We start from the raw sequence: 27,770 nt of genomic DNA, 5'->3' as shown, positions 1-27,770 counted from the left end.
TTTGACTGCAATATGTCTGCTAGTTTAACACTGTCACCGCACTGTGACTGCTAATAAAACACTGTCATTAACTATGACTTCTAGTTAAACACTGTCACCATACTGTGACTGCCAGTTTAACACTGTCACCACGCTAGTCTGTGACTGCTAATAAAACACTTTGACTGCAATATGTCTGCTAGTTAAACACTGTCACCGCACTGTGACTGCTAATAAAACACTGTCATTAACTATGACTTCTAGTTAAACACTGTCACCATACTTTGACTTCTATTTAAACACTGTCACTATACTGTGTCTGCTAGGTAAACACTGTCCCAGACTGTGACTACTAGGAAAGCACTGTAACTAACTGTGACTACTACTTAAACATTGACACCATACTGTGTCTTCTAGTTAAACACTGTCACCGTACTGTGTCTGCTAGTTTAACACTGTCACTGTACTGTGTCTGATAGTTAAACACTGTCACCGCACTGTGACTGCTAATTAAACACTTTCACCGCACTGTGTCTGCTAGTTAAACACTGTCACCGCACTGTGTCTTGCTAGTTAAACACTGTCACTGCACTGTGTCTGCTAGGTGAACACTGTCACCGCACTGTGTCTGCTAGTTGAACACTGTCACCGCACTGTGTCTGCTAGTTGAACACTGTCACCGCATGGTGTCTGCTAGTTGAACACTGTCACCGCACTGTGTCTGCTAGTTGAACACTGTCACCGCACTGTGTCTGCTAGTTGAACACTGTCACCGCACTGTGTCTGCTAGTTGAACACTGTCACCGCACTGTGTCTGCTAGTTGAACACTGTCACCGCACTGTGTCTGCTAGTTGAACACTGTCACCGCACTGTGTCTGCTAGTTGAACACTGTCACCGCACTGTGTCTGCTAGTTGAACACTGTCACCGCACTGTGTCTGCTAGTTGAACACTGTCACCGCACTGTGTCTGCTAGTTGAACACTGTCACCGCACTGTGTCTGCTAGTTGAACACTGTCACCACACTGTGTCTGCTAATTAAACACTGTCACTAACTGTGACTGCGAGTAAAACACTTTGACTGCAATATGTCTGCTAGTTAAACACTGTCAACACACTGTGACTGCTTTTAAACACTGTCACTTACTGTGACTGCTAGTAAAACACTTTAACTGCAATATGTCTGCTAGTTAAACAATCTCACCGCATTGTGACTGATAGTAAAACACTGTGACTAACTATGACTTCTAGTTAAACACTGTCACCTTACTGTGTCTGATAGTTGAACACCATCACCGTACTGTGTCTGATAGTTAAACACTGTCACCATACTGTGTCTGCTATTTGAACACTGTTACCACACTGGGTCTTCTGGTTGAACACTGTCACTGCACTGTGACTGCTAATTAAACACTGTCACTAACTGTGACTGCTAGTAAAACACTTTGACTGCAATATGTCTTCTAGTTTATCACTGTCACCGCACTGTGACTGCTAATAAAACACTGTTATTAACTGTGACTACTAGTTAAACACTGTCACCATACTGTGCCTGCTAGTTAAACACTGTCACCATACTGTGTCTGCTATTTAAACACTGTCACCACACTGTGACTGCTAATAAAACACTGTTACTAACTGTGACTTCTAGTTAAACACTGTCACCATACTGTGACTGCTAATTAAACACTGTCACTAACTGTGACTGCTAGTAAAACACTTTGACTGCAATATGTCTGCTAGTAAAACACTGTCACCACACTGTGACTGCTAATTAAATACTGTCACTAACTGTGACTGTTAGTAAAACACTTTGACTGCAATATGTCTGCTAGTTTAACACTGTCACCACACTGTGACTGCTAATAAAACACTGTCATTAACTATGACTTCTAGTTAAACACTGTCACTATACTTTGACTTGTAGTTAAACACTGTCACCATACTGTGTCTGCTAGTTTAACACTGTCACCACGCTAGTCTGTGACTGCTAATAAAACACTTTGACTGCAATATGTCTGCTAGTTAAACACTGTCACCGCACTGTGACTGCTAATAAAACACTGTCATTAACTATGACTTCTAGTTAAACACTGTCACCATACTTTGACTTCTAGTTAAACACTGTCACTCTACTGTGTCTGCTAGGTAAACACTGTCCCGCACGGTGACTACTAGGAAAGCACTGTAACTAACTGTGACTACTACTTAAACACTGACACCATACTGTGTCTGTTAGTTCAACACTGTCACCACACTGTGTCTGCTAGTTGAACACTGTCACCGCACTGTGTCTGCTAGTTGAACACTGTCACCGCACTGTGTCTGCTAGTTGAACACTGTCACCGGACTGTGTCTGCTAGTTGAACACTGTCACCGCACTGTGTCTGCTAGTTGAACAGTGTCACCACACTGTGTCTGCTAGTTGAACACTCACTATATTGTGACTGCAGTGCTGACTAAACACTGGCAGGCTAAAGTTCAGTGTTGAGTTCAGTGTTTCTCTAACTACATTCAGAATGGACCAGGGTTTTGTGCTCATACGTCCTCATAATTACTGATTGTGTCTTACTTTTCACCGTGGGGGATTGGCAGCAGTTCAGAGTTTCTCTAACTACATTCAGAATGTACCATGGTTTTGTGTTTGAACGTCCTCGTAATTACTGATGGTGTCTTACTGTACACTCTGGGGGATAGGTAGCAGTACACTTAGAATAGATCATGGTTTTGTGTTTGTATGTCCATGTAATTACTGATGGTGTCTTACTGTACACTCTGGGAGATGGGCAGCAGTTCAGTGTTTCTCTAACTACACTCAGAATAGACCATGGTTTTGTGTTTGTACGTCCTCGTATTTACTGATGGTGTCTTACTGTACACTCTGGGGGATGGGTAACAGTACACTTAGAATAAATCATGATTTTGTGTTTGTATGTCCTCGTAATTACTGATGGTGTATTACTGTACAATCTGGGGGATAGGCAGCAGTTCAGTGTTTCTCTAACTACACTCAGAATAGACCATGGTTTTGTGTTTGTACGTCCTCGTAATTACTCATGGTGTCCTACTGTACACTCTGGGGGATGGGTAACAGTACACTTAGAATAAATCATGATTTTGTGTTTGTATGTCCTCGTAATTACTGATGGTGTATTACTGTACAATCTGGGGGATAGGCAGCAGTTCAGTGTTTCTCTAACTACATTCAGAATGGACCAGGTTTTTGTGCTCATACGTCCTCATAATTACTGATTGTGTCTTACTTTTCACCGTGGGGATTGGCAGCAGTTCAGAGTTTCTCTAACTACATTCAGAATGTACCATGGTTTTGTGTTTGTACGTCCTCGTAATTACTGATGGTGTCTTACTGTACACTCTGGGGGATGGGTAGCAGTACACTCAGAATAGACCATGGTTTTGTGTTTGTACGTCCTTGTAATTACTGATGGTGTATTACTGTACACTCCGGGGGATGTTCAGCAGTTCAGTGTTTCTCTAACTACATTCAGAATGGACCAGGGTTTTGTGCTCATACGTCCTCATAATTACTGATTGTTTTTTACTTTTCACCGTGGGGGATTGGCAGCAGTTCAGAGTTTCTCTAACTACATTCAGAATGTACCATGGTTTTGTGTTTGTACGTCCTCGTAATTACTGATGGTGTCTTACTGTACACTCTGGGGGATAGGTAGCAGTACACTTAGAATAGATCATGGTTTTGTGTTTGTATGTCCATGTAATTACTGATGGTGTCTTACTGTACACTCTGGGAGATGGGCAGCAGTTCAGTGTTTCTCTAACTACACTCAGAATAGACCATGGTTTTGTGTTTGTACGTCCTTGTAATTACTCATGGTGTCTTACTGTACACTCTGGGGGATGTTCAGCAGTTCAGTGTTTCTCTAACTACACTCAGAATGGACCATGGTTTTGTGTTTGTACGTCCTCGTAATTACTGATTGTTTTTTACTTTTCACCGTGGGGGATTGGCAGCAGTTCAGAGTTTCTCTAACTACATTCAGAATGTACCATGGTTTTGTGTTTGTACGTCCTCGTAATTACTGATGGTGTCTTACTGTACACTCTGGGGGATAGGTAGCAGTACACTTAGAATAGATCATGGTTTTGTGTTTGTATGTCCATGTAATTACTGATGGTGTCTTACTGTACACTCTGGGAGATGGGCAGCAGTTCAGTGTTTCTCTAACTACACTCAGAATAGACCATGGTTTTGTGTTTGTACGTCCTTGTAATTACTCATGGTGTCTTACTGTACACTCTGGGGGATGTTCAGCAGTTCAGTGTTTCTCTAACTACACTCAGAATGGACCATGGTTTTGTGTTTGTACGTCCTCGTAATTACTGATGGTGTCTTACTGTACACTCTGGGGGATGGGTAGCAGTACACTTAGAATAGATCATGGTTTTGTGTTTGTATGTCAATGTAATTACTGATGGTGTCTTACTGTACACTCTGGTGGATGTTCAGCAGTTCAGTGTTTCTCTAACTACATTCAGAATGGACCAGGTTTTTGTGCTCATACGTCCTCATAATTACTGATTGTGTCTTACTTTTCACCGTGGGGGATTGGCAGCAGTTCAGAGTTTCTCTAACTACATTCAGAATGTACCATCGTTTTGTGTTTGTACGTCCTCGTAATTACTGATGGTGTCTTACTGTACACTCTGGGGGATGGGTAGCAGTACACTCAGAATAGACCATGGTTTTGTGTTTGTACGTCCTTGTAATTACTGATGGTGTATTACTGTACACTCCGGGGGATGTTCAGCAGTTCAGTGTTTCTCTAACTACACTCAGAATGGACCATGGTTTTGTGTTTGTACGTCCTCGTAATTACTAATGGTGTCTTACTGTACACTCTGGGGGATGGGTAGCAGTACACTCAGAATGAACCATGGTTTTGTGTTTGTAATTCTTTGTATGCAACAACTTTGTAATGTTTTATTGTTTAAATGCTATTTGATACGTACAGAGTGAATTACATCCATATGTTTATTATATAGACCCCTTCGCCCACGTCACTGTAACGTCACCGCTCTAGCTGGAGGCAAAAAATAAGTAGGAACTCATAGCCGGCGCGCTAAAAGTTTGAGTTTTTGACTTTAAAATGTCATCTTGTTGTGTTTTTGGCTGCCAGATTAAAAGGAACAGCACTTTTGGTTCAAAAATAAAGTTTTACCGGATCCCAGCAGACATTGCTTCACAGAAATCAAGAAGACAATTGTGGTTGAATGCAATACGGCGTACAGACTAGACGGAGACTATCATAAATAATGCTCGTGTTTGCAGTGCACACTTCATATCAGGTAAAATAACCTATGCATATTTACTGTTGTGTTGGTTTTATCTAGTACAAATCAGCAAGTTTCTGTTTAATAGGTGAAAAGTGGCCAACCGCGCAATTGTTTAGCTTAAATGTTAAACAAACATACAGCGATAGATGTGTATGCCATCGTTTGAATAGTCTCTTAAAATAATCAATAGTTAGCCCAGCGATAGGTTACATAAGACAGTAAGCCTAGACAAAATTACCCAAACCACCTCAAAGTAATTCATATGTTGTCTAGGAAATATCTAAAACCTTAAAATCGCAAGAGTTAATTTACAAAAATACGTGTCACGGTCCCGCGGTCCTGACAGTGTTTGCATCCATGTTTAATAAATCCTTCCTAAAACGTGCTATCTTAAGCTTGTCAACATTGCCTCTGCGGCTCTTTTTGTCTCCAGCTAAGCCCCGCCCACACAAATACGTCACAATGTTTACCAACTGTAAAAGGGTCTATACCCTGGCTGCGTCTGAAACCGCATACTGTACAGCACGTACTGAATGAGAGTACCTACTTACAGTATGAATCCTGGTAATATAAATACCATTCAGACATACTACATCCGCCATGTTGATACGTCACATATGTCGTCATTACGTCATGTCATACCAGTGCGAATACAGCCTCATTGTCGTTTCTGACATTTCCTAATATGACGACGCCTCTTCTTCAGTGGATAACTCCACTCCCGGGGCATCATGGGATAGAGAAGTGTCAGTCATATGCACACTGCAAAATCTAACCGGAAGTAGTAGGTCATCCAGGTACATTTCGCATACTGTTTTTTTAATACTATGTATTCGGACATACTACTCACCTCGCCTACTTTTTTTTGCCCAAAATATGGTATGGAAGAAGGCGGTTTCGGACGCAGCACCTGTATAGTGTGTCATGGCCCTACCTTCCTGTAATAGTCTTTGTCCTTTGTGGCAGGATTATAACAGGAAAAAAACAGAAAAAGATCTGCATACTGTAAAAAGTCCCTTTTATTTCAAAAGTTAAAAAAGCTAAGTTTCGGTCGAAGACCTTCGTCTGGCAAACCAGTGTTTCCCAGACGAAGGTCTTCGACAGAAACTTTGCTTTCTTAACTTTTGAAATAAAAGGGACTTTTTACAGTGTGCAGATCTTTTTCTGTTTTTTTATTCATCTTTAGATCTTGCACCTGGTCAAGACTTTTTTGGATGTGCGTATCCTGTTTTCTCTTCAGGATTATAACAGGCCCAAATCTTTTTTGAGGTAGCACAAGGCCTTTGTTTATACTGTAGCTGTTTCTCAATGTCAAGGATACTTCCTTGGCAGGACTGGTCCTTACAAGTCACTTCCTTCAGAGGCCATGCGATGCTCCTCTTTAGCATTCAGTGTTTCCCACAGAATTTTGAGAGACTGTGGCGGTGATGACGTGACACGCCTATTAGCATATATGTGACGTCATATATTAAATTTAGAAAAATTAGAGAATACACTGTTGCTATGTTACGACTATAGAACACGTGCACAAGCATACTGTATCATAGGGGAGGGAGAGAGCTTGCACACAGACTCAGACCAAGAAAACGGGTATGTGTGGGAAACACTACTGCTAACCTTTCGTTAAGTCATGATGAACTCGATCAGGTGTCTTCTCTGTCAGTAACAGCCGTGACTGTTGACGTTTGCGCAAAAAAGAAAGTACACGGAGGAACGCGGAGTTAAACATTGAGAATCACCTCCTGTGTGCTTCCTTGTCTTATTTCCTTACCCTGACCCCCGTCTCCTCGTTAATTATCTTATTATTGTTTCATGATTGCCCTCTTGATTTGCTCCTTATTTAATGCCCTTTTGTTTGCTTGTGCCGGTTAGTTTTGTACTCTGTGCCAAGTAAGTCCTAGTGTTTAAGTCTAATCTAAGTCTAGTTAAGTCATTGTCAAGTTTATTGTTTGTTTTACCTAGTCTGTTTATTGTTGTTTACTGGTTCCGTGTTGTTTTTACTTCTTGCGGGTCTTTTTTCTTTTACATGTTTTTCTATTTAAATAGTGTTGTGTTTCATCAGTCTGCTCCTGTATTCTGTGTTCCCTGAGAATCATGACATAGTGTGCTTCTACTTGTGCCACACACACACGCTATGATTAAATTGTGAAGTCTAGTGCTGTCGCACTAGTGCCCGTGCACGTGTTCTGAAGTCTGTGTAACAACAACAACAGTGTATTCTCTTATATTTCTGAATTTGCACCGAATTGTCTGCGCTATATCACTCGCATTTAAAATAAAAAAATGGCTCAAAACACAACAACAATTGTGATTATTAATTATAATTAAGAGCAACAGCAGTAAAGCTACAATGTAAATGTATGGTGATTTTGTCAGACAATGTTGCATATCTAAATCAGGATTTTAGCAGCAGTTAAAGGAACAGCTGGTTGGATTAAACACGAGGTGTAATGGGTCGTGTTTAGTCACTATTTTATAGGCTACTCGTTTTATGTCTGACAACAGAACAGATAATATGTAAAATAGCATTGAGTTGTGTTAAAATGCAATATAATGTGATAGATCAAAGAGTAGAAGTGAAACTGTTCATTTTTCTGTTAAGCCACTACTTTGCACTGGAATTTTACATTGTAATTGGGACAGGATTTGAAAAACTTTTTAAAAAGCGGCTGTTATCTGGGGGTAAGATGGGAGAGTAGAGCATGGAGAAAAGGTGGCAATTGCATCAAGGGGAGTTACATAAAGTAAATAAGTACAACACACACACACACAGATTGGCAAGTTGGATAGTGATGCCAAGAGTAGCAGCTAAAGTGGCACCAGAATTCCCTGAATCACAGTATGATCCGATAGATGACAGTGCAGGTTAACTTCCTTATAAGTTTGAGCCGTTAGACCATCATGTGCATACAGGAGAACGTGAATATGAACCTAATGAAGCGTATATAGAAGTAATAACTATAAAAAATAACTATTCAAAGTTTATCATGCATATAAATGCTGACGTATTGAAAACACTTATAATACTAAACAGTGTATTAATACAAACTAACCTGTATGGTGTCTTTAAAAGATGAAGATATGTGGAACTGGATTGCACTCAATACCAATTCACAAAACTGTCTGGTAAAGAAATGTTCCTTACAAGCATATTTTCTGTGTATGTTTGTAGGCCACCACAAACCAGCAGCATGCACCCAAACTTCACGTTGTGACATGGCTTTAACTTAACTTTTCAAACAGGATAAACAATAGGGCCTCAATAAATGCAAAAATAACTAGTTTCCACTTTGTAATATCATTTGTGACAGCTATTATTGTTTTAAGTGATTTGCAACACATATACAACTTTTAGCGCATCATAACATCATTAATGACCTTCATCACCCTTTAAGAAGTTTCTTGCAATACAGTCCATTTTAAATCCCCCCACAGGACCTCAATAGGTTTTAGGATCTGGGATTTTCACTTTGCCAGTTTGCAGCCAGTCCTTGGTGGATTTGTTATGTTTTGGGTCATTGTCATGTTCCAAGGGCCAGTTCCACTTCAGGTAAAACATTTTTGACAGGTGGTCTCACTTGTTCTTCAAGCAACTTCTGATACAATGTAGAATTTACTTTAGATTTTATCGTGTTAAAGGGCAGCTCATCTAAGGACGTTCAGTGTCATCGCTTATTTTGTGTCGCTTACTGGAGTGAAACTCGATGAATTTTTCTAACAGTATGATTCCAGACACACCAGACAGGATACTTTTTTTTCCCAGTACAAATGTCACATGTTTCGGATCCAGCATATTCAGCTTGTGGTTTAGTCCTCAGTTTCTCCACCACTTCACTCAGCACCGCGTTTTTACCTAAAACAGGTCTTGTGGTGAAGGTCTGTCTGCATTGAGGGAACCTGTAGACTTTAATGTCATCATTCTGATCCCAGCAGCCTGTAATACAGCTCGTACAATAAGTTCTTTATGAGCTTTGAACCTAATAGTTGTGTTACATATCTTCATTTGTGTTCTGAAGATGAATGAAGGTGTTATGGGTGTGGAATGGTATGAGGGAGAGTAATTAATGACAACATTTACATTTTGTAGTGAACTAACTCTTTAAAAGATGTAGTCTGTCAATCAGACTGATCCTGTCAAACACCTGAAGTGGGTGGTTACACTGAAGTCTTAAGGTGAAAACAGAAATACCCTTTCCAGTGGCGGCTTTTCCATCATATATGTGGCTTGTCATGTCAAAATACGTGTTCTGTGCGTCATGTGAACCTATGTGCATCGCATCACATAAGGGTTTATGATAAAAGAGACACTTGCGTTTACTAAATACTCACTTAATATAATTTGTAATCAGAGTTAAATGTGTTACAGTCCCGTTTTGTCAGCCTGCCTGTTTTCCTTTGTTTTCCCAGTTATCTCTCTAAGAACTCAATTTCCCATCATCCTCCACTCTCCCTCACTTGATCATCATCTTCAATCCTCTTCACCTGACCAGTCATCACACTCATCACTCCATTGTGTATATATACCCTGTTGTTTTTTAGTCATTGTCCTTTCTCGTTTAAGTTGCGTTATTGTGATGTAGATTTATTGTTTATTTCATAGGGAATGTATATTGAAGTTCTTGTTTATATTTATCCTCATCTTCTTCGTCATCATCCACCACTAAACCGTAACAGAACAGACCTTATAAAATTGATTCTCCAGAGGACTACTTGCTTCTTCACCTTCAGCAAAATGGATTGCCTCTGGAGGTATATGTAGCTGAGATCATGGAGTTGGCTCATCTGGAAAGCTGGGGTGATGCCATCCCTAATGCGTGTTTTAAGGTGGGGCTGGATGTTCATATATTCATGATGATTTCTCCCCATCTATGCAATTTATCTCTTAAGCGCTCATTCTCCTGGCTTCCCTGAACTCAGCCCAGCACTCACTGTCTACCCCAAACTTAGCCCAGCACCCTCAGAACTGGATCCTGAAGTCGTTGTGGCAGCTGTGATGACGCTGGCCACAGTATATATCTTCTTCACCTGACAGTCATCACCCTCATCACTCCATTGTATATATATTGTATATGAGGAAAATAAGTATTTATGGAGTAAATCATGGGGGGGTCTGAAATTGTCCAAAAGCATGATAATACCACCCCCATGCTTCACAGTAGGGATGGTGTTCTTGGGATGGTACTCATCATTCTTCTTTCTTCAAACACGTTTAGTGGAATTATGACCAAAAAGTTCTATTTTGGTCTCATCTGACCACATGACTTTCTCCCATGTCTCCTCTGGATCATCCAAATGGTCATTGGCAAACTTAAGACGGGCCTGGACATATGCTGGTTTAAGCAGGGGAACCTTCCGTGCCATGCATGATTTCAAACCATGATGTCTTAGTGTATTACCAACAGTAAACTTGGAAATGGTGGTCTCAGCTCTTTTCAGGTCATTGACCAGCTCCTCCCATGTAGTTCTGGGCTGATTTCTCACCTTAGGATCATTGAGGCTGTTTACACTTGGTATTAAGATGTGTTTTCATCGATCGGATCACAAGTGGACGAGAGAGACACATTGCGTTTACACCTGGTATTTAAATCCGTCTCTTTTGTCCACTTTCGACCGCATCTGTCTTGAATACTGTGAGGGGGTGGTCTGTGAGACGGTGGGCGAGTCTCTCTGCTGTCATTCAAACGCGAGCGGGAGTAATTATGAGTTTATATGGACGCAAACTTATATTATGTCGGAGCCCGCTGCTTGTTTAGCAAGTATACATGCTGCACAGTGTTTTGTACGTTTATTTGTTGGAGCTTTCTCTGAATTTTCGGCGCAATTGATGAAATAGGATCGCGCAACTTTCACGCTTTCAAAACGAAACTACGGAGAACACCCCGCAGTAGTTTTATCAATGAAAGTCTAAAAATAGCGCTGTTCACCGTATGTTCACGGCAGAAGTCAAAAAAGACGTAAAATTAGTGTTTAATACCTCAGATTAGATAAATGGGCGGAGAGAAGGCGGTCGCATGTGGATGTTCGAACGCATTCAACCACATTGCGTTCCGCAACTCCAAAGCGATCCGATCGAAAGTGGTTTCGACTACCTCTGAATGTGGTTGAAAGTGGTCGAAAGTGGACCCGTTCAAAACGTTTTGAACACCGTTTACACCTGGCATTAACGTCGTCCACTTGTGATCCGATCGACGAAAACGCATGTTAATGCCAAGTTTAAACAGCCTCATTGAAACCCCACAAGGTGAGATCTTGCATGGAGCCCCAGTCCGAGGGAGATTAACAGTCATGTTTAGCTTCCTCCATTTTCTAATGATTGCTCCAACAGTGGACCTTTTTTTACCAAGCAGCTTGGCAATTTCCCCGTTGCCCTTTCCAGTACAATTTTGTCTCTGTCTTTGGAAAGCTCTTTGGTCCTGGCCATGTTAGTAGTTGGATTCTTACTGATTGTATGGGGTGGACAGGTGTCTTTATGCAGCTAACAGGTGCATCTAATTTAGGATAATAAATGGAGTGGAGGTGGACATTTTAAAGCCAGACTAACAGGTCTTTGAGGGTCAGAATTCTTGTTTAAATAAGCCCAAAAGACATAAAACAAAATAGCTAACGGAATAAAATAGAATAAATTAGTGCTGCACAATTAATCGCATCGCAATCGCAATCGCGATGTCAGCCTGTGCGATTATATGACAGCAAAATGTTGCAATTATATTAAATAAATAAATGTGTGGACTTGTTAACACAAACTTTCTGATAACAGTTTGATGATTTTTCTTGCCGTTTAAAAAAAGAAAGAAAAATGAACAAAAAAGGCAGTGCACGTGTGGCATGCACATGTGTTGCGTGCGTTGTTACTTGTGTGTGCGCAGCACGGAAATAACAGAGCGAAGATGAATGCAGAGGAGATTGACAGTGATCTGGTAGCTGAAAAAAAACTCTACGTCTGTTGTATGGCGGTATTTTGGATTTAGGATTACTGACACTGAGCAGTTACTACATCATGTGGCAATACCAAAACATTTCTAGTTTTACAAATACACATTTTAGCATTATCCCTAAACTGTGTGTGGATTTTCCTTAAAACCCATCAAGTTGACTCATGATACCATTTATTATAATCGCAATCGCACGTCGCAATATTAGCAACAATAACCGCAATGGGGAAAATTTCCCAAATCGTGCAGCCCTAGAATAAATGAAAACATGTAAAACCTATTAAAACTCAAATATACATAAAATCACAATATACTGTATAAGATGAGCGGTACAACATGTTTCTTGTGTGACATTGTCACACTTGAACACATATTTTGCCATTTCTATCACTAGAAACAGGGTGCAAAAGGTCATAAATTACTTAATTTTGCACGTTTTCTATGCAAAAACTGTAGTAACATAAAAACATGGTGAACTTAAAAAATTAAAAGCCCATATGTCATGAACCTTTTATTGTGGCTTTAACAGTGTTTACTGCTGTTTTTTACTGTATGTTTATGAAAGGTTATAATGTTAATGTTACTGTGTGCTGAGTCTAATGTCCTTATAGATCAGTTGTGTCCCTTTAATACACACTGCTATCACTTTTGTGTTTGTGTTTAATCGATTGTCCTTATAAATCAGTTGTGTCCCTTTAATACACACTGCCATCACTTTTGTGTTTGTGTTTAATCGATTGTCCTTATAAATCAGTTGTGTCCCTTTAATACACACTGCCATCACTTTTGTGTTTGTGTTTAATCTATTGTCCTTATAACTCAGTTGTGTCCCTTTAATACACACTGCCATCACTTTTGTGTTTGTGTTTAATCGATTGTCCTTATAACTCAGTTGTGTCCCTTTAATACACACTGCCATCACTTTTGTGTTTGTGTTTAATCTATTGTCCTTATAACTCAGTTGTGTCCCTTTAATACACACTGCCATCACTTTTGTGTTTGTGTTTAATCATTTGTCCTTATAAATCAGTTGTGTCCCTTTAATGCACACTCCCATCACTTTTGTGTTTGTGTTTAATAATTTGTCCTTGTAAATCAGTTGTGTCCCTTTAATGCACACTGCCATCACTTTTGTGTTTGTGTTAAGCTATGTCCCATTAATTCACGTTGGACCCTGTAATACACTTTAAAGTCATGTGTGTGTGTGTTCATAATCACTGTCCTCATAATAACGTTTGTCATGGGTGGGGCTTCCATCTAATTATCAAATGTCCTCATAAATGCGCATTTTGTCTGGTTGCTATATTATACATTGTGTTGTGTGTAAACAAACTTTGAAGTGAAATCTGTGTTGTATGGCTCAAAATAAAATTTTTGATATCCTCCACATCACTGTAGAGCAAGTGGAAAGGGGTGTCCCCCTAATTCAGCAAAAAACTGGTTTGGGCTGAAGTGTCCTTGTAAATCACAAAAACCAGTATGTGTGTGTGTGTGTGTGTGTGTGTGTGTGTGTGTGTGTGTGTGTGTGTGGGCCATGGTACAAATATTTATTTTATAGCTTTTTGTGTGTTCTGTTTTAGAATTTTTTTCCCCTGATATCAAGACACCAAAATAATCTTTTAATAAGCATTTTCATGTGTTTGTAAAAAAAATAAATGGTGTACTTAACTGTTATTTGTTTTATTCTGGTCCGTGTACGTTTTATTCATTTGATGTCCTAACTGAAATCATGTAAAGAGAAATGGGAAATCGGTTCGTTTTTTCGTTTTTCCATTTATTTCAAAAAAATGGAAAATTAGATTACAGCTCGATTTTTCAATTTTCATTTGTGGATTACAAATCAGTAAATAGGTTCTATATTTCATTTACGCCTCTGGTCGGCGCTGAAACGCCCCCTTCATCTGATTGGCCAAACCGCGGCCCGGCTTCCTTGTGTCAGGCAGAATAAGAGTCCTTCAAGTTCGCGACGGAAAGCAGGGCTCACTGATAACTCCGCATGATATTTGATGCTGAAATATATTTCTAAACACATTATTAATGCTGCTGTGAAGCTTTGCCTCTAATGTACAAAACTTGAGAGATCGCAAGGACAGTATACGGACACGAAGTTTGAGATTGTATCAATTTTTATTTGTGTTAGGATAATTTTTGTAGTAGCTTACCTTTCCGTGTCCCAGTGATAAATGCAAAAGTAAAACGTACTTTTGTAGGATAAAAAAATAGTTTGGGATATATTCCTGCAGTAATTTTTGTTCGCTATATAAGGAAGGCGTCTAGCCAATCTAGAAATTACAAAGTGGTTTGGCATTATGATTTGTAGAAATTTTTTTTCTAATTCCTGCAGTATGTTGTTCAGTAAGTAAAGTTCAAACAGGGTATGAGCATTCATAAACACTTTTGTGAGGATATCTTAATTCTCAAAACAAGCTTATTTTCATGCATTTTTGTGAAATTTAAATCAAGTGTTTGCACATCATTTTCTATTGCATTGACTGACCTATATGCATTTGTCTGCGCCTATGCATCTGTTATTTAATTGTTCCGCAGTTGTTAAAGAAAAACAATTTTCATGAAAATGGCCTAGATAAAAACTACTGAACATTCCAATAAAAACACATTTATTTAATATTTTCAATGTGTTAATACAGATTTTAAAGACAGTTTCTTTTTTAAATCCTGCACTGTAAAAAATGATTCAGTGGCTTTGTAAATATCACTAAAATAAATGATTAAATTATCTTAATAAAATGTATTAATGTCACTTAGGTGTTTTTTTAGTTTGACAAACCAAAATAAATTACTACAAATTTATTTAACTAACATATTTTTTCTAATGAATAACCTATCCTTAATATTTCTTGTACATTTTAATCAATATATTTGTGAATGTCACACTTATATAAGATTTTAAAACTGTAGCCTATTGCTCATTTCAAATTAATTTTATTTGTATTTATCTTCAACTTTTAAAAAATGAGTTAAGTTTCACACCTAACTTTAACTATGATTTCCTTAATATTTTTGGTGAAACATTTTTACATAACATTGTTTGAGTAAATGTAGGCAAAAAAAATAGATCACACATTTAGTAATTTAAAAAACACAGAGCCAAGGGGTTTTAATCAGCAGCAGATGAAACTGCACCTCTTGCATGATTACAAACAACTTATCGGAGCCATATTGTCATGGTAATTGGGTACAGTATAGCTTTCTGTGCATAGGCTACTGCTAGAATAATTGAGACTATTTTTATTTTACGTATTTATTCAGGTCACCGAAGTGTTTATACAGCTTTGCTACTTGAAATGTGTGTAAATAATCAATTTCTGATCGTTTTATTACTGCACACAATATGCGAAGACAAAAATGCTGCGTCACATGTAGGACAACTCGCAGGCAGGTAGCCTATCTCAAACTGGAAGGTTGCATAGCGCAAGCTTAGTCAGACAGAGTCTACTTCCAGAAACAAAATATGCTTTAGCAGGCTATAGTTATTCGTTAAGATTTGGGACAAAAATGTTATATAATGTTAAACTATGTGAGTGGCGCTCTGTGGCATGACAGGGATTTGAGCAGCGTCCAGACCACTGATCTATATAAATGACTGAATTGCGCATGACGTCACACTTGTGAAGCCACCGCGCCGCCATGTTAGTATACCCAAACGTTCTATTTAATCAATGGACGTTATCAGATTTTAATGATAAAACATCACTTTACTCGTCTTCGTTTTTATATCTGAAGTTACCCTGTACATTATAACAACACAAACGTCCAAAGCATGTAAATAGTTATTTACTGAAAGTTGTACATTTTGCGTTTTAATCAGTTATTATACATTCATCTTTATTACAGTATCAGATCAGCAGACAGACCGCAGCATATTTAGTATTAATGACAATAAACGTGCTCATTCTGAAATCTAAATAAATAATCATGCTTTGTACAGTATGTGCATGCAATAATTTGCTAGTTTTGTAATTATGTTATCTTAACTTACAAGTTACCTAAACTTATTTAGAGATATAACGCTGACCGTCACAGTGTAGCTGAATGTCAAAAAAAACTTTATTTATACCCGTGTCATTAACAAATGCAGCAGACACACTCACCATAACGGTTTTTTATAAATCCATTATCCTGCCCGATTAAAACATAAACATTGCAAATAACACCAGAATTAACAAATAATTAACGTACACATATCCTAAAAATTAACCTTGTGTAACTGATACGCTGTAAAGGGGGTAAATTTTGATCATGATTTTGAATGGAAGTCAATGACGCTCTCTGCCTGTTGGGTATACCAAGATGGCGGCTCGAACTCTGCGCTGGCTTCACCTCACGCAGTTACGTCAAGCGTTCTATGCGCAATCCAGTCATTTATATAGATCAGTGGTCCAGACTCATAGCGGACAGCCGCCGTCAGTTGCCTTCGGTGTGTGTACATTCATAGAAAATAATGTTTGATTTTTAAATACATGGCCCTTCTCATCCGGGGTGTGGCCCCCTTCAGACGTGTTTCAGCCCCACTCCGCGCTCACCAACTCTCTCGCGCAGCCTCTGTGCCAAGCTTTGATCTCACCCGTCTCATTATGACTTTCCACTGACTGTATGCGATTAATAGCCTATTGGTCAATACAAAATTTAAAACATGTAAATTTAAAATACGCTATCTTTACAGTGTGAGCAGGATGCGGCTGATTCAAGAGGTGATTATGCTGAAAGTTTATTCAGCTCATGTAACGTGTACACTTCTTGTCATTTTGAATGTAGACTTAATGTCAATTATTTTACCTGTCAAATTTGACAAATAGCCTACATGTTCAATAAAATAATGTTTGTACAATTGCTTTGTTTATCATTGATGGTTCAGTATGAAGTAAATTCACTTTAAATTAAATAAATAGCCAACTATTTTTTATTCACACAAAATTCAGCTATCAACTCAACATTTGTAATTATATTTATTTGTGTTATAGTAGACTTCACTTAGGATTTCTGTTTCATTGCTTTAAGATCTTTGATGATATCTACTAAATTTTTTTAGGGGACTTCACTAATCATGACTATTGCTTTTCTTTAGGATTTTTTATTACATCTACTCCATTTTATTTGATAGAAAACAGAGTTAATTATTGAAATATACTAGTTTAACTTAATATTTCAAGTGTACATTTTTTAATAATAAAAAAAAATTTAGTAGATCGTAAAGGTTTTTACAGTATGTCCTGTCCATCTTAGTAGACATATACCAATACAATAATTTAAATAGATCAAGTACTGTTAATTAGTAACAGACTGTTTATGGAGTAAATATGACTCTAATACTTAATAACATATTTTACCTGGCCCACTTATTCAGCTCATATCATTCATATATCGCAAATATCAAAACTGTCGCTCACTCTAGCGCCATCTTGTGGGCCCCAGTTTAAGAACCACTTAATAATGTACTCAACGGAGTGTGACTTTGAGTGGTTTGCTTCTACGTTGTTTTGAAACCACTTAAGACACTATTATTAGACTGTATTTTATAAGTTGCATTTATATTTGGGATACTTCACTAATCATAGCCATATGTATAGTATGTAGTATGCCAATAGTTTGTAGGCTATTACTGTAACAGCAGTTCATATTCATGGTTCGTTATAGTAGCCTACAAACAATAACGTCAGACTTTCTTTATTTCTTTTCATTTTCATTACTTTTTATTCGGATAGCCTATGAGACACACTAGTGTGAAACTATCTAAAATACAATTGGGAGATACTACAGACATTGTAATGTTTGTTATTGTTAGTGAGTTTCCAGTACGTAAAATCACTTCCCACCTAGTAATAATGTAACGTTACTTTTGCACTTATCAATACGAAAAGGACCTACTACAAAAATGATGCAATGCTCTTAACTAACTCAAACTTCGTGTCAGTATACGGTGCTTGCGATCTCTCAAGTTTTGTACATTAGAGGCAAAGCTTCACAGCAGCATTAATAATGTGCTTAGAAATATATTTCTGCATCAAATATCATGCGGAGTTATCAGTGAGCCCTGCTTTCCGTCGCGAACTTGAAGGACTCTTATTCTGCCTAACACAAGGAAGCCGGGCCGCGGTTTGGCCAATCAGATGAAGGGGGCGTTTCAGCGCCGACCAGAGGCGTAAATGAAATATAGAACCTTTTAACTGATTTGTAATCCACAAATGAAAATTGAAAAATCGAGCCGTAATCTAATTTTCCATTTTTTGAAATAAACGGAAAAACGAAAAAACGAACCGATTTCCCATTTCTCTTTACATGATTTCAGATAGGATATCAAATGAATAAAACGTACACGGACCTATTCTTTATTCTGACATTTACACTTTTGTAGTCAGCCCACACACATTTAGTTTATTTTGATTTATATAGCACTTTTAACAGTTTTTATTGTTGTAATGCAGCTATACATACAATTATAATAAAAATAATGGTGATAGAAATTGATAAAATTGAAAAAACATTATATGGTAGGACAATACTTATTAATATAATATATATATTATTCTCAATGTACATACGGTTAATGAAAGTAATGAAGTAAGTGACAAAAATTTCAAGTGTGTTGCTAATATTGTAAGGGATTTACAAAATACTTGCCTGGACTATTCACTGTATTCCTGACTTTTGTCAGATTTATTGAAAGGTCTTTCTGTGCTGTTACATTACTGAATTAGGTATGTGTCCAGTGGCACAATAAGACTAAAAATCTGATCCTGGAAAACAAGCTTTAAAAGTCCAACCATTGTTTGATGTAAAAACTTATGTATCTGGAATTACAGTTTAATTGTAAAAATACAAATAAATATAAAACTAAGAACATTTTCCTTAAAAGTACAAATAAAAATGTTAAATTGTTAGTATGGTCATGTTCTTTAAATATAACAAACCACACATTTAATTACAGATTTTTATTGTACATTTACATGAATTTGTATGTAATTTAAGAAAACAGAAAAAAACTGTATAAATAATATAGTATTTTCCTGTTTAAAAATGTAGATTTCTGTATTTTGTCTTTAATTACAAAATACTTAAAATAACAATCAAGCTGTTAATTGACAGATAATGTTTGTAATTTTACAGTGTTTTAATTATAATTTTCAATAATGGTAAACCACTGTAAAAAAATGTAAGTAATTGTTAGTAAAAAAAAATTTTTACAGTGTGCTCACACTTATATTTAAGGTACACTATGTATGAGTAATGAAGTCCTTATAATGTGTAATCACTATAGTTTAATATTATACTTTTAGGGGCAGTCAAATAATTTTGCTTGTTTTAAGCACAAATTTACTTAAATTGTTTCACTAGTTCGCCTGCACATTAAGGTCTTAATGATTAATGGTAAGCAAACTTGGCTTGCTGTCCTCGAAGGGAGCTCTTTACCTGAGCTCTGAACCTTCAGAGAGAGCGAACCTGAGGCTGGGGCTCGAGCCCCAAGTTCAACCCCCTGCAACGGAACTGCAAAGAGGAAGAAAGAGAGAGTGAAGGAGGAGGAGGGATGCCGTAAAACAGTGTTTCTCAACCCTGGTCCTCAAGGACCCCCTTCCAGAATGTTTTAGATGTCTCCTTAATTAACACACCTGATTTAAATTATTAGCTTGTTAGGGAGACATTCTGGAAGGAGGCTGATGAGTTAGTTCAGGTGTTTTAAATTGGGAGACATCTAAAACTTTCTGGAAGGGGGTCCTTGAGGACCAGGGTTGAGAAACACTGCCGTAAAAGAATGCAGCTGGACAGGGAGGCCTGAAGGCTGCCTTATATACGCCCATAATGATGATGATTGACAGGCCTGAATGTTTAGGCTCCTCCCGAACCTACGTTTAGAACTGCATTTCACTAGTTCGCCTGCGCATTCAGGTCTTAATGATTAATGGTAAACAAGCTTGGCTTGCTGTCCTCGAAGGGAGCTCTGTACCTGAGCTCTGAACCTTCAGAGAGAGCAAACCTGAGGCTGGGGCTCGAGCCCCAAGTTCAACCCCCAAAAGATTGTTTGATGGACAGCAAGTTGAGCAGGAGCCTGCAAGTAATTAAGCTGTGTAAGATTTTATCCTCTCTCTCCCCCCAAAAAATGGGTAGAATATCTTCAAACCATTTCTTCTTCCTCTTATTGAATTACTACTGCGGTAGTAAGAGCGAAGATGAAATCACTGCTGCGGCAGTGAAAGAATTGTACAGAAAAAGTTGTGCAAAGTTTCAGCTTATGACTCCTGCGGGGGTCAATAGGAAGCATGTGGCCTGGGGCTTCTGCGGGAGTGAGGCTGAATTACTACTGAGGTAGTGCGAGCATGATGAAATCACTGCTGCGGCAATGAGCAAAGTTGTACGGAAAAGCTGTGCGAAATTTTGGCTTATGGCTCCTACGGGAGTTACTTGGAAGCGCGCGGACTGGGGCTCCTGCGGGAGCGAGGCTGAATCACTACTGTGGTAGTGCGACCGTTATGAAATCACTGCTGCGGCAGTGAGCAAAGTTATACAGAAAAAGCTGTGCGAAATTTTTGGCTTAAGACTCCTGCGGGAGTTACTGGGAAGCGCACGGACTGGGGCTCCTGCGGGAGCAAGGCTGAATCACTACTGCGGTAGTGCGAGTGTTATGAAATAACTGCTGGGGCAATGAGCAAAGTTATACAGAAAAAGCTGTGCGAAATTTTGGCTTATTTTAGCTCTAGCTATAAACTCTATATGCCACGCATCAGTTACAGGTATTGTAACTATGTTTGCTTGTATGGTCCCTTTAAAATAAACAAATAAATAAATGACTGCTGCGGGAGTAGGAAGTGTGCTGTCTGGTGCTTCGGAGCGAGCGGGATGAGATCACTACTAAGGCAGTGAGAAAAAAGGTTGCGGCAACTGTTAAATAAGAGAGCGATCGGCTGGGATCAATACTGTGGTAGTATGAGTGGGACAAAATCCTTGCTGAAATCAATGCGTACCGAGCGAAAGGTTGTTAGAGGCTGATTGTGGTCGATAATAAGCCAACATGTTCATTCGAGTTTTTTGTTGACAAAAACTGCGCAAAAAACACACGAACATTGGAAACAATCATGAACACGTTTTTTGGAGCATCAGACTATATTTATTTAGGATGAATTTCTATAGGAGGAAAACGCAAAATGAGAACATCTTGTGACTATTTTGTGGGCTCATCCGCTTACTTTAGAGAACTGCGTTGGTATCCGGTGGGACATCAGGGATGCGTTTGAAATAGCACCTCTGGACACCTAGACAGCACGGGTGTGACTGAAAAAAGCATTCTAAGGATCTGGAGCTCTGGGGAAAAAAATCTGGGTGAATAAACATCTCATAATAACCTGGCATAAAATTTCCTGGCAGCCTGCCGACCAATTGGCCTGCTGCCAGCCAGCCGCTTTGCTTTTATGAACCAAAGTCAAACTTTCCGAATTTGGCATCCGATAGAAAAAATCGTCGATCAATATCATGAGCAGAGCATTCGCAAAATTTGAGATGGGCGAGTCATGTATTGCAGATGTGCAATTTAATAATAAAAAATTACATCTTGCAGGTGAAAATGTAGCGTAGACTTCAAGTAGACGTGTATGTGTGCTATCAGCAAGGTAGAAGCACTCTTGTATGAAAAGCAAGAGCAAACGGCTCTTTTGCCGCTATTGACCGGTACACAGAGACGCACCCACATACATGAATAGTGTGGCTCAGCCATTGTTGTAAGTTTGACTGTGCCCTGGTTTGCAAGCTTAAGGTGCTCTCGTTTGCTGACTTGTGAACAATTGATCTTTAATCTGTGATAAATTCTCAAAAGTAAAGTTTAGCTAAAAAAAAACAAACAGAAAAAGTCCAAGAACGGAGCTAGAAGTTCATAAATTATACCAAGACTGTCGATGACAGTGGAAAGTTCCCTCTCGCCCCTGACATTTTTTAAATTAAAACTTATTTGAAAACTGGCCGTGAGGACGAAGGCCAGGATCTGCTGCAGTAAAGAGAAATAAAAATTCTGAAAAATTATAGTGAAGTAAGCGGCCGAAAACACTGCTACAGCAATGAAGTAAAATAAATTTAAAAGTTGGGTGTGATGACGAAAATCTGGACCACTGATTTAGTAGAGAAAATAATTTTTGACAATTATTGTGGGAGAAGCGGCTGAAATCATTGCTGCGGCAATGAAGTAAAATTAATTTAAAGCTGGGTGCAAGGACGAAAACAGGAATAACGGCTGCAGTAGAGAAATCAATTTTTCTGAGAAATTATTGTGAAAAGCAGCTGAATCATTACTGTGGCAATGAAGTAAAATTAATTTAAAAGCTGGGTGCGAGGACGAAAACAGGAATCACGGCTGCGGTAGAGAAATAAAAGATTTCTTACAGATTATCGTGAAAAAGCAGCCGAAACAATGCTGCGGTAATTAAATAAAATTCATTTAAAAGTTGGGTGCGAGGATGAAAACAGAAATCGCTGCTGTGGTAGAGAAATTTAAACATTTTCTTACAAATTATTGTGAAAAAGCAGACGAAATCATTGCTGCTGCAATGAAGTAAAATTAATTTAAAAGCTGGGTGCGAGGACGAAAACAGGAATCATTGCTGCGGTAGAGAAATATAAAAATGTTCTCTGATAAATTATCGTGAAAGAAGCAGCCGAAATCATTGCTGTGGCAATGAAGTAAAATTAATTTAAAAGCTGGGTGTGAGGACGCCAAGAAAATTAAAACATTTTCTGACAGATTATCGTGAAAAAGCAGCCAAAAAATGCTGCGGCCATGAAGTAAAATTAATTTAGAAACTGGGTGTGAGGATGAAAACAGAAGTCACTGCTGCGGTAGAGAAATATAAAAATGTTATTTGACAAATGATCGTAAAAGCAGCCAAAATCATTGCTGCGGCAATGAAGTAAAAATTATTTAATAAGCTGGGTGTGATGAAGAAAACCTGGATCACTGCTGTGGTAGAAAAAAAGTTATTACAGTGCATTGAAAATGCGCTGTACTGTTTTTACTGGGCTTTTTATTATTATTACAGTGCATTGAAAATGCGCTGTACTGTTCTTACTGGGCTTTTTATTACAGTGCATTGAAAATGCGCTGTACTGTTCTTACTGGGCTTTTTATTATTATTATTATTAGTGGTGCTTGCATTTATGCAAAGCATCACTATTACTATCTTGCATACTTATTATTATTATTATTAGTGGTGCTTGCATTTATGCAAAGCATCACTATTACTATCTTGCATACTTATTAGTGGTGCTTGCATTTATGCAAGGCATCACTATTACTATTCCTCAGGGATATTATTATGTTGGCTTGAGAAAGCCAACATACTGTTGTTGCACTTAAACTTATTATTATTAGTGGTGCTTGCATTTATGCAAGGCATCACTATTACTATTGCTCATACTTATTATGTTGGCTTGACAAAGCCAACATACTGTTCTTCGATCTAAGCTTATTATTATTATTATTCTTCTGTTCATACTTTTTACCAATTGTAACTCCTCCTAGAGCTTTCAAGCTACACCCACAAAACTTTACAAAACTTTTAAGACTGGTCCGTAGATGGGTGCTATGACTTTTCTAACTGATGGGACCTACCGAATTCCTATACGGGGCGCTCAAACACCCCAAATTTTCCATTGACTTAACATTGCGACAAACTTTGACGGGTCATAGCTGCAAGCGAGAAATTTGTAGAAACTTGTGGGTTACCACATTTGAAGAGGCTGGCAGACTGTGTAAGAACATACATCACATTGGGGTGTAAGTTTCACCCCTGGGGTGTAAGGACCACCCAAATTTCCCCATTGACTTATAATGGGGGAGGGAACATGCCCATATAAGGGAATAAAAGCGTCCCAGATGGAATATCTTCACTTAAGAGTGTCTTAGAGACATGGGGGTGGGCTCAATTTAGTCAGGCATCCAATCAGTCTCTCAGGATCGCCCCATAGCTATTAAGCCACGCCCCTAGCAACCATTTTTGGGCACCCTAGCAACATATCCCATAGACTGCCATTATAAAATGCCCAGATTAGATATCTTTGCAGCACAGTGTCACAGAGACATGGGGGTGGGCTCATTTTACTCAGGCATCCAATCAGTCTCGGAGGATTCTTATTGAGGTATTAAGCCACGCCCCTAGCAACCAAATATGAGCACCCTAGCAACATAATAAACAAAGCCTTATATCTCTGGATCCGAACATCATAGAGACATGGGGGTTGGGTCTTTTGGTCATGTTAGCCTTATGCTAGCTCCATGCTAAGTCATACTAGCTTCATGCTAGTTTCGTGCTAGCTTTATGCTAATTTCATAATAAATCTTGCTAACTTCATGTTAATTCATGTTAGCATCATGCTAGCTTCATGTTAATTCATGTTAGCTTCATGCTAGCTTCATGCTAATTCATGTTAGCTTCATGCTAGCTTCATGCTAATTCGTGTTAACATCGTGCTAGCTTCATGCTAATTCATGTTAGCACCGTGCTAGCTTCATGCTAATTCATGTTAGCACCGTGTTAGCTTCATGCTAATTCATGTTAGCACCGTGCTAGCTTCATGCTAATTCATGTTAGCACCGTGCTAGCTTCATGCTAATTCATGTTAGCATCGTGCTAGCTTCATGCTAATTCATGTTAGCATCGTGCTAGCTTCATGCTAATTCATGTTAGCATCGTGCTAACTTCATGCTAATTCATGTTAGCGTCGTGCTAGCTTCATGCTAATTCATGTTAGCGTCGTGCTAGCTTCATGCTAATTCATGTTAGCGTCGTGCTAGCTTCATGCTAATTCATGTTAGCGTCGTGCTAGCTTCATGCTAATTCATGTTAGCGTCGTGCTAGCTTCATGCTAATTCATGTTAGCATCGTGCTAGCTTCATGCTAATTTAAGTTAGCGTCGTGTTAGCTTCATGCTAATTCATGTTAACGTCGTGCTAGCTTCATGCTAATTCATGTTAATGTCGTGCTAGCTTCATGCTAATTCATGTTAGCGTCGTGCTAGCTTCATGCTAATTCATGTTAGAGTCGTGCTAGCTTCATGCTAATTCAAGTTAGCGTCGTGTTAGCTTCATGCTAATTCATGTTAGCGTCGTGCTAGCTTCATGCTAATTCTTGTAGCGTTGTGCTAGCTTCATGCTAATGCATGTTAGCTTCATGCTAATCATGCTAACATCATGCTAGCTTCCTGCTAATCATGCTAGCATCATGTTAGCTTCATGCTAATCATGCTAGCATCATGCTAGCTTCATGCTAATTCATGTTAGCATCATGCTAGCTTCATGCTAATTCATGTTAGCACAATGCTTATTCATGCTAGCTTCATGCTAATTCATGTTAGCATTATGCTAGCTTCATGCTAATTCATGTTAGCATCATGCTAGCTTCATGCTAATTCATGTTAGCACAATGCTAATTCATGTTAACATCATGCTAGCTTCATGCTAATTCATGTTAGCATCATGCTAGCTTCATGCTAATTCATGTTAGCATCATGCTAGCTTCATGCTAATTCATGTTAGCACAATGCTAATTCATGTTAACATCATGCTAGCTTCATGCTAATTCATGTTAGCATCATGCTAGCTTCATGTTAATTCATGTTAACATCATGCTAGCTTCATGTTAATTCATGTTAGCATCATGCTAACTTCATGCTAATTCATGTTAGCATCATGCTAGCTTCATGCTAATTCATGTTAGCATCATGCTAGCTTCATGCTAATTCATGTTAGCATCATGCTAGCTTCATGCTAATTCATGTTAGCATCATGTTAGCTTCATGCTAATTCATGTTAGCTTCATGCTAATTCATGTTAGCATCATGCTAGCTTCATGCTAATTCATTTTAGCATCATGCTAACTTCATGCTAATTCATGTTAGCATCATGCTAACTTAGTGCTAAACATGCTAACATGGTAACTTTTGGTATCATGTTTACGGAAAGTTATAATACTAAACTAAACTTGTTTTAAATTTCTCTTAATCTGTTTTAAACGTTTAGGCTAGGCTTTGTCAAGCCAACATAAAGTTTGTCTTCAAACTTTTCTATCTAGTTCTTATTATTCTTATTCTGGACACTTTTTTCGGCGCGTAACTCGTCCCGCACGGTTTGTCATAGACCCATGAAAGATAGCTCAAAATGACCGGTTTATTGAGGAGAGGTGTGCTATGACTTTTATAAGGGATCGGGTGCAGGATTTTCGAAAGGGGGGCGAAAAACCACCCGAAAAATCCCATTGACTTAACATTGCGCCCAACTTTGACGGGTCATAGCTCAGCTCGAGGATTTGGTAGAAACTTGTGGGTTACAACATTTGAAGAGGGTGGTAGACTCTGTAAGAACATACATCACAATAGGGTGAAAGTTGTACCCCTGGGGTGTAGGAGGCGCCCAAAAGTGCCCCATTGACTTATAATGGGTCACGGAACATGCCCATATAAGGGAATAAGAATTTTCCTGATGGGATATCTTCGAATTACAGTGTCGTAGAATCAAGGGGGTGGGCTTATTTTACTCAGGCATCCAATCAGTCTCTCAGGAGAGTCCCAGAGCTATTAAGCCACGCCCCTAGCAACCATTTTGGGCACCCTAGCAACATCTCCCATAGACTGCCATTATAAAATGCCCAGATGGATATTTTTGTAGCACAGTGTCATAGAGACATGGGGGTGGGCTCATTTTACTCAGGCATCCAATCAGTCTCTCGGGATCCTTAAAGACTTACCAAGCCACGCCCCTAGCAACCACTTTTGAGCACCCTAGCAACATAAAATTCAAACAGTTATATCTCGGCATCAGAACATCGTAGAGACACGGGGGTTGGACCGTTTTACTTGTGACTAGGGGTGTAACAATTGGGCACATAATTGGCCACTCCCAAGGCACGCCCCTAGCAACCAAATTTGAGCACCCTAGCAACCGAATAAACAAAGCCTTATATCTCCGCATCAGAACATCGTAGAGACATGGGGGTTGGACCGTTTGACTCGTGACTCGGAGTGTAATCATTATGGGATGGCATTTTTTCCCTAGCAACCAAATACTGTACCCTAGCAACAGAGTAAACAAAGCCTTATATCTCCGCACCAGAACATCGTAGAGACACGGGGGTTGGACCGCTTGACTAGTGACTCAGAGTGTAATCATTATGGGATGCCAATTTTTTCCCTAGCAACCAAATACAGTACCCTAGCAACAGAGTAAACAAAGCCTTATATCTCCGCACCAGAACATTATAGAGACACGGGGGTTAGACCGTTTGACTCGTGACTCAGACTGTAATCATTATGGGATGCCAATTTTTTCCCTAGCAACCAAATACAGTACCCTAGCAACAGAGTAAACAAAGCCTTATATCTCCGCATCAGAACATCGTAGAGACATGGGGGTTGGACCGTTTGACTCGTGACTCGGAGTGTAATCATTATGGGATGCCATTTTTTTCCCTAGCAACCAAATACAGTACCCTAGCAACAGAGTAAACAAAGCCTTATATCTCCGCATCAGAACATCGTAGAGACATGGGGGTTGGA

This window comes from Paramisgurnus dabryanus, chromosome 7 (assembly GCF_030506205.2).
Source record: "Paramisgurnus dabryanus chromosome 7, PD_genome_1.1, whole genome shotgun sequence".
Classification (NCBI taxonomy): Eukaryota; Metazoa; Chordata; class Actinopteri; order Cypriniformes; family Cobitidae; genus Paramisgurnus; species Paramisgurnus dabryanus.
This window is presented reverse-complemented; position numbering follows the sequence as displayed.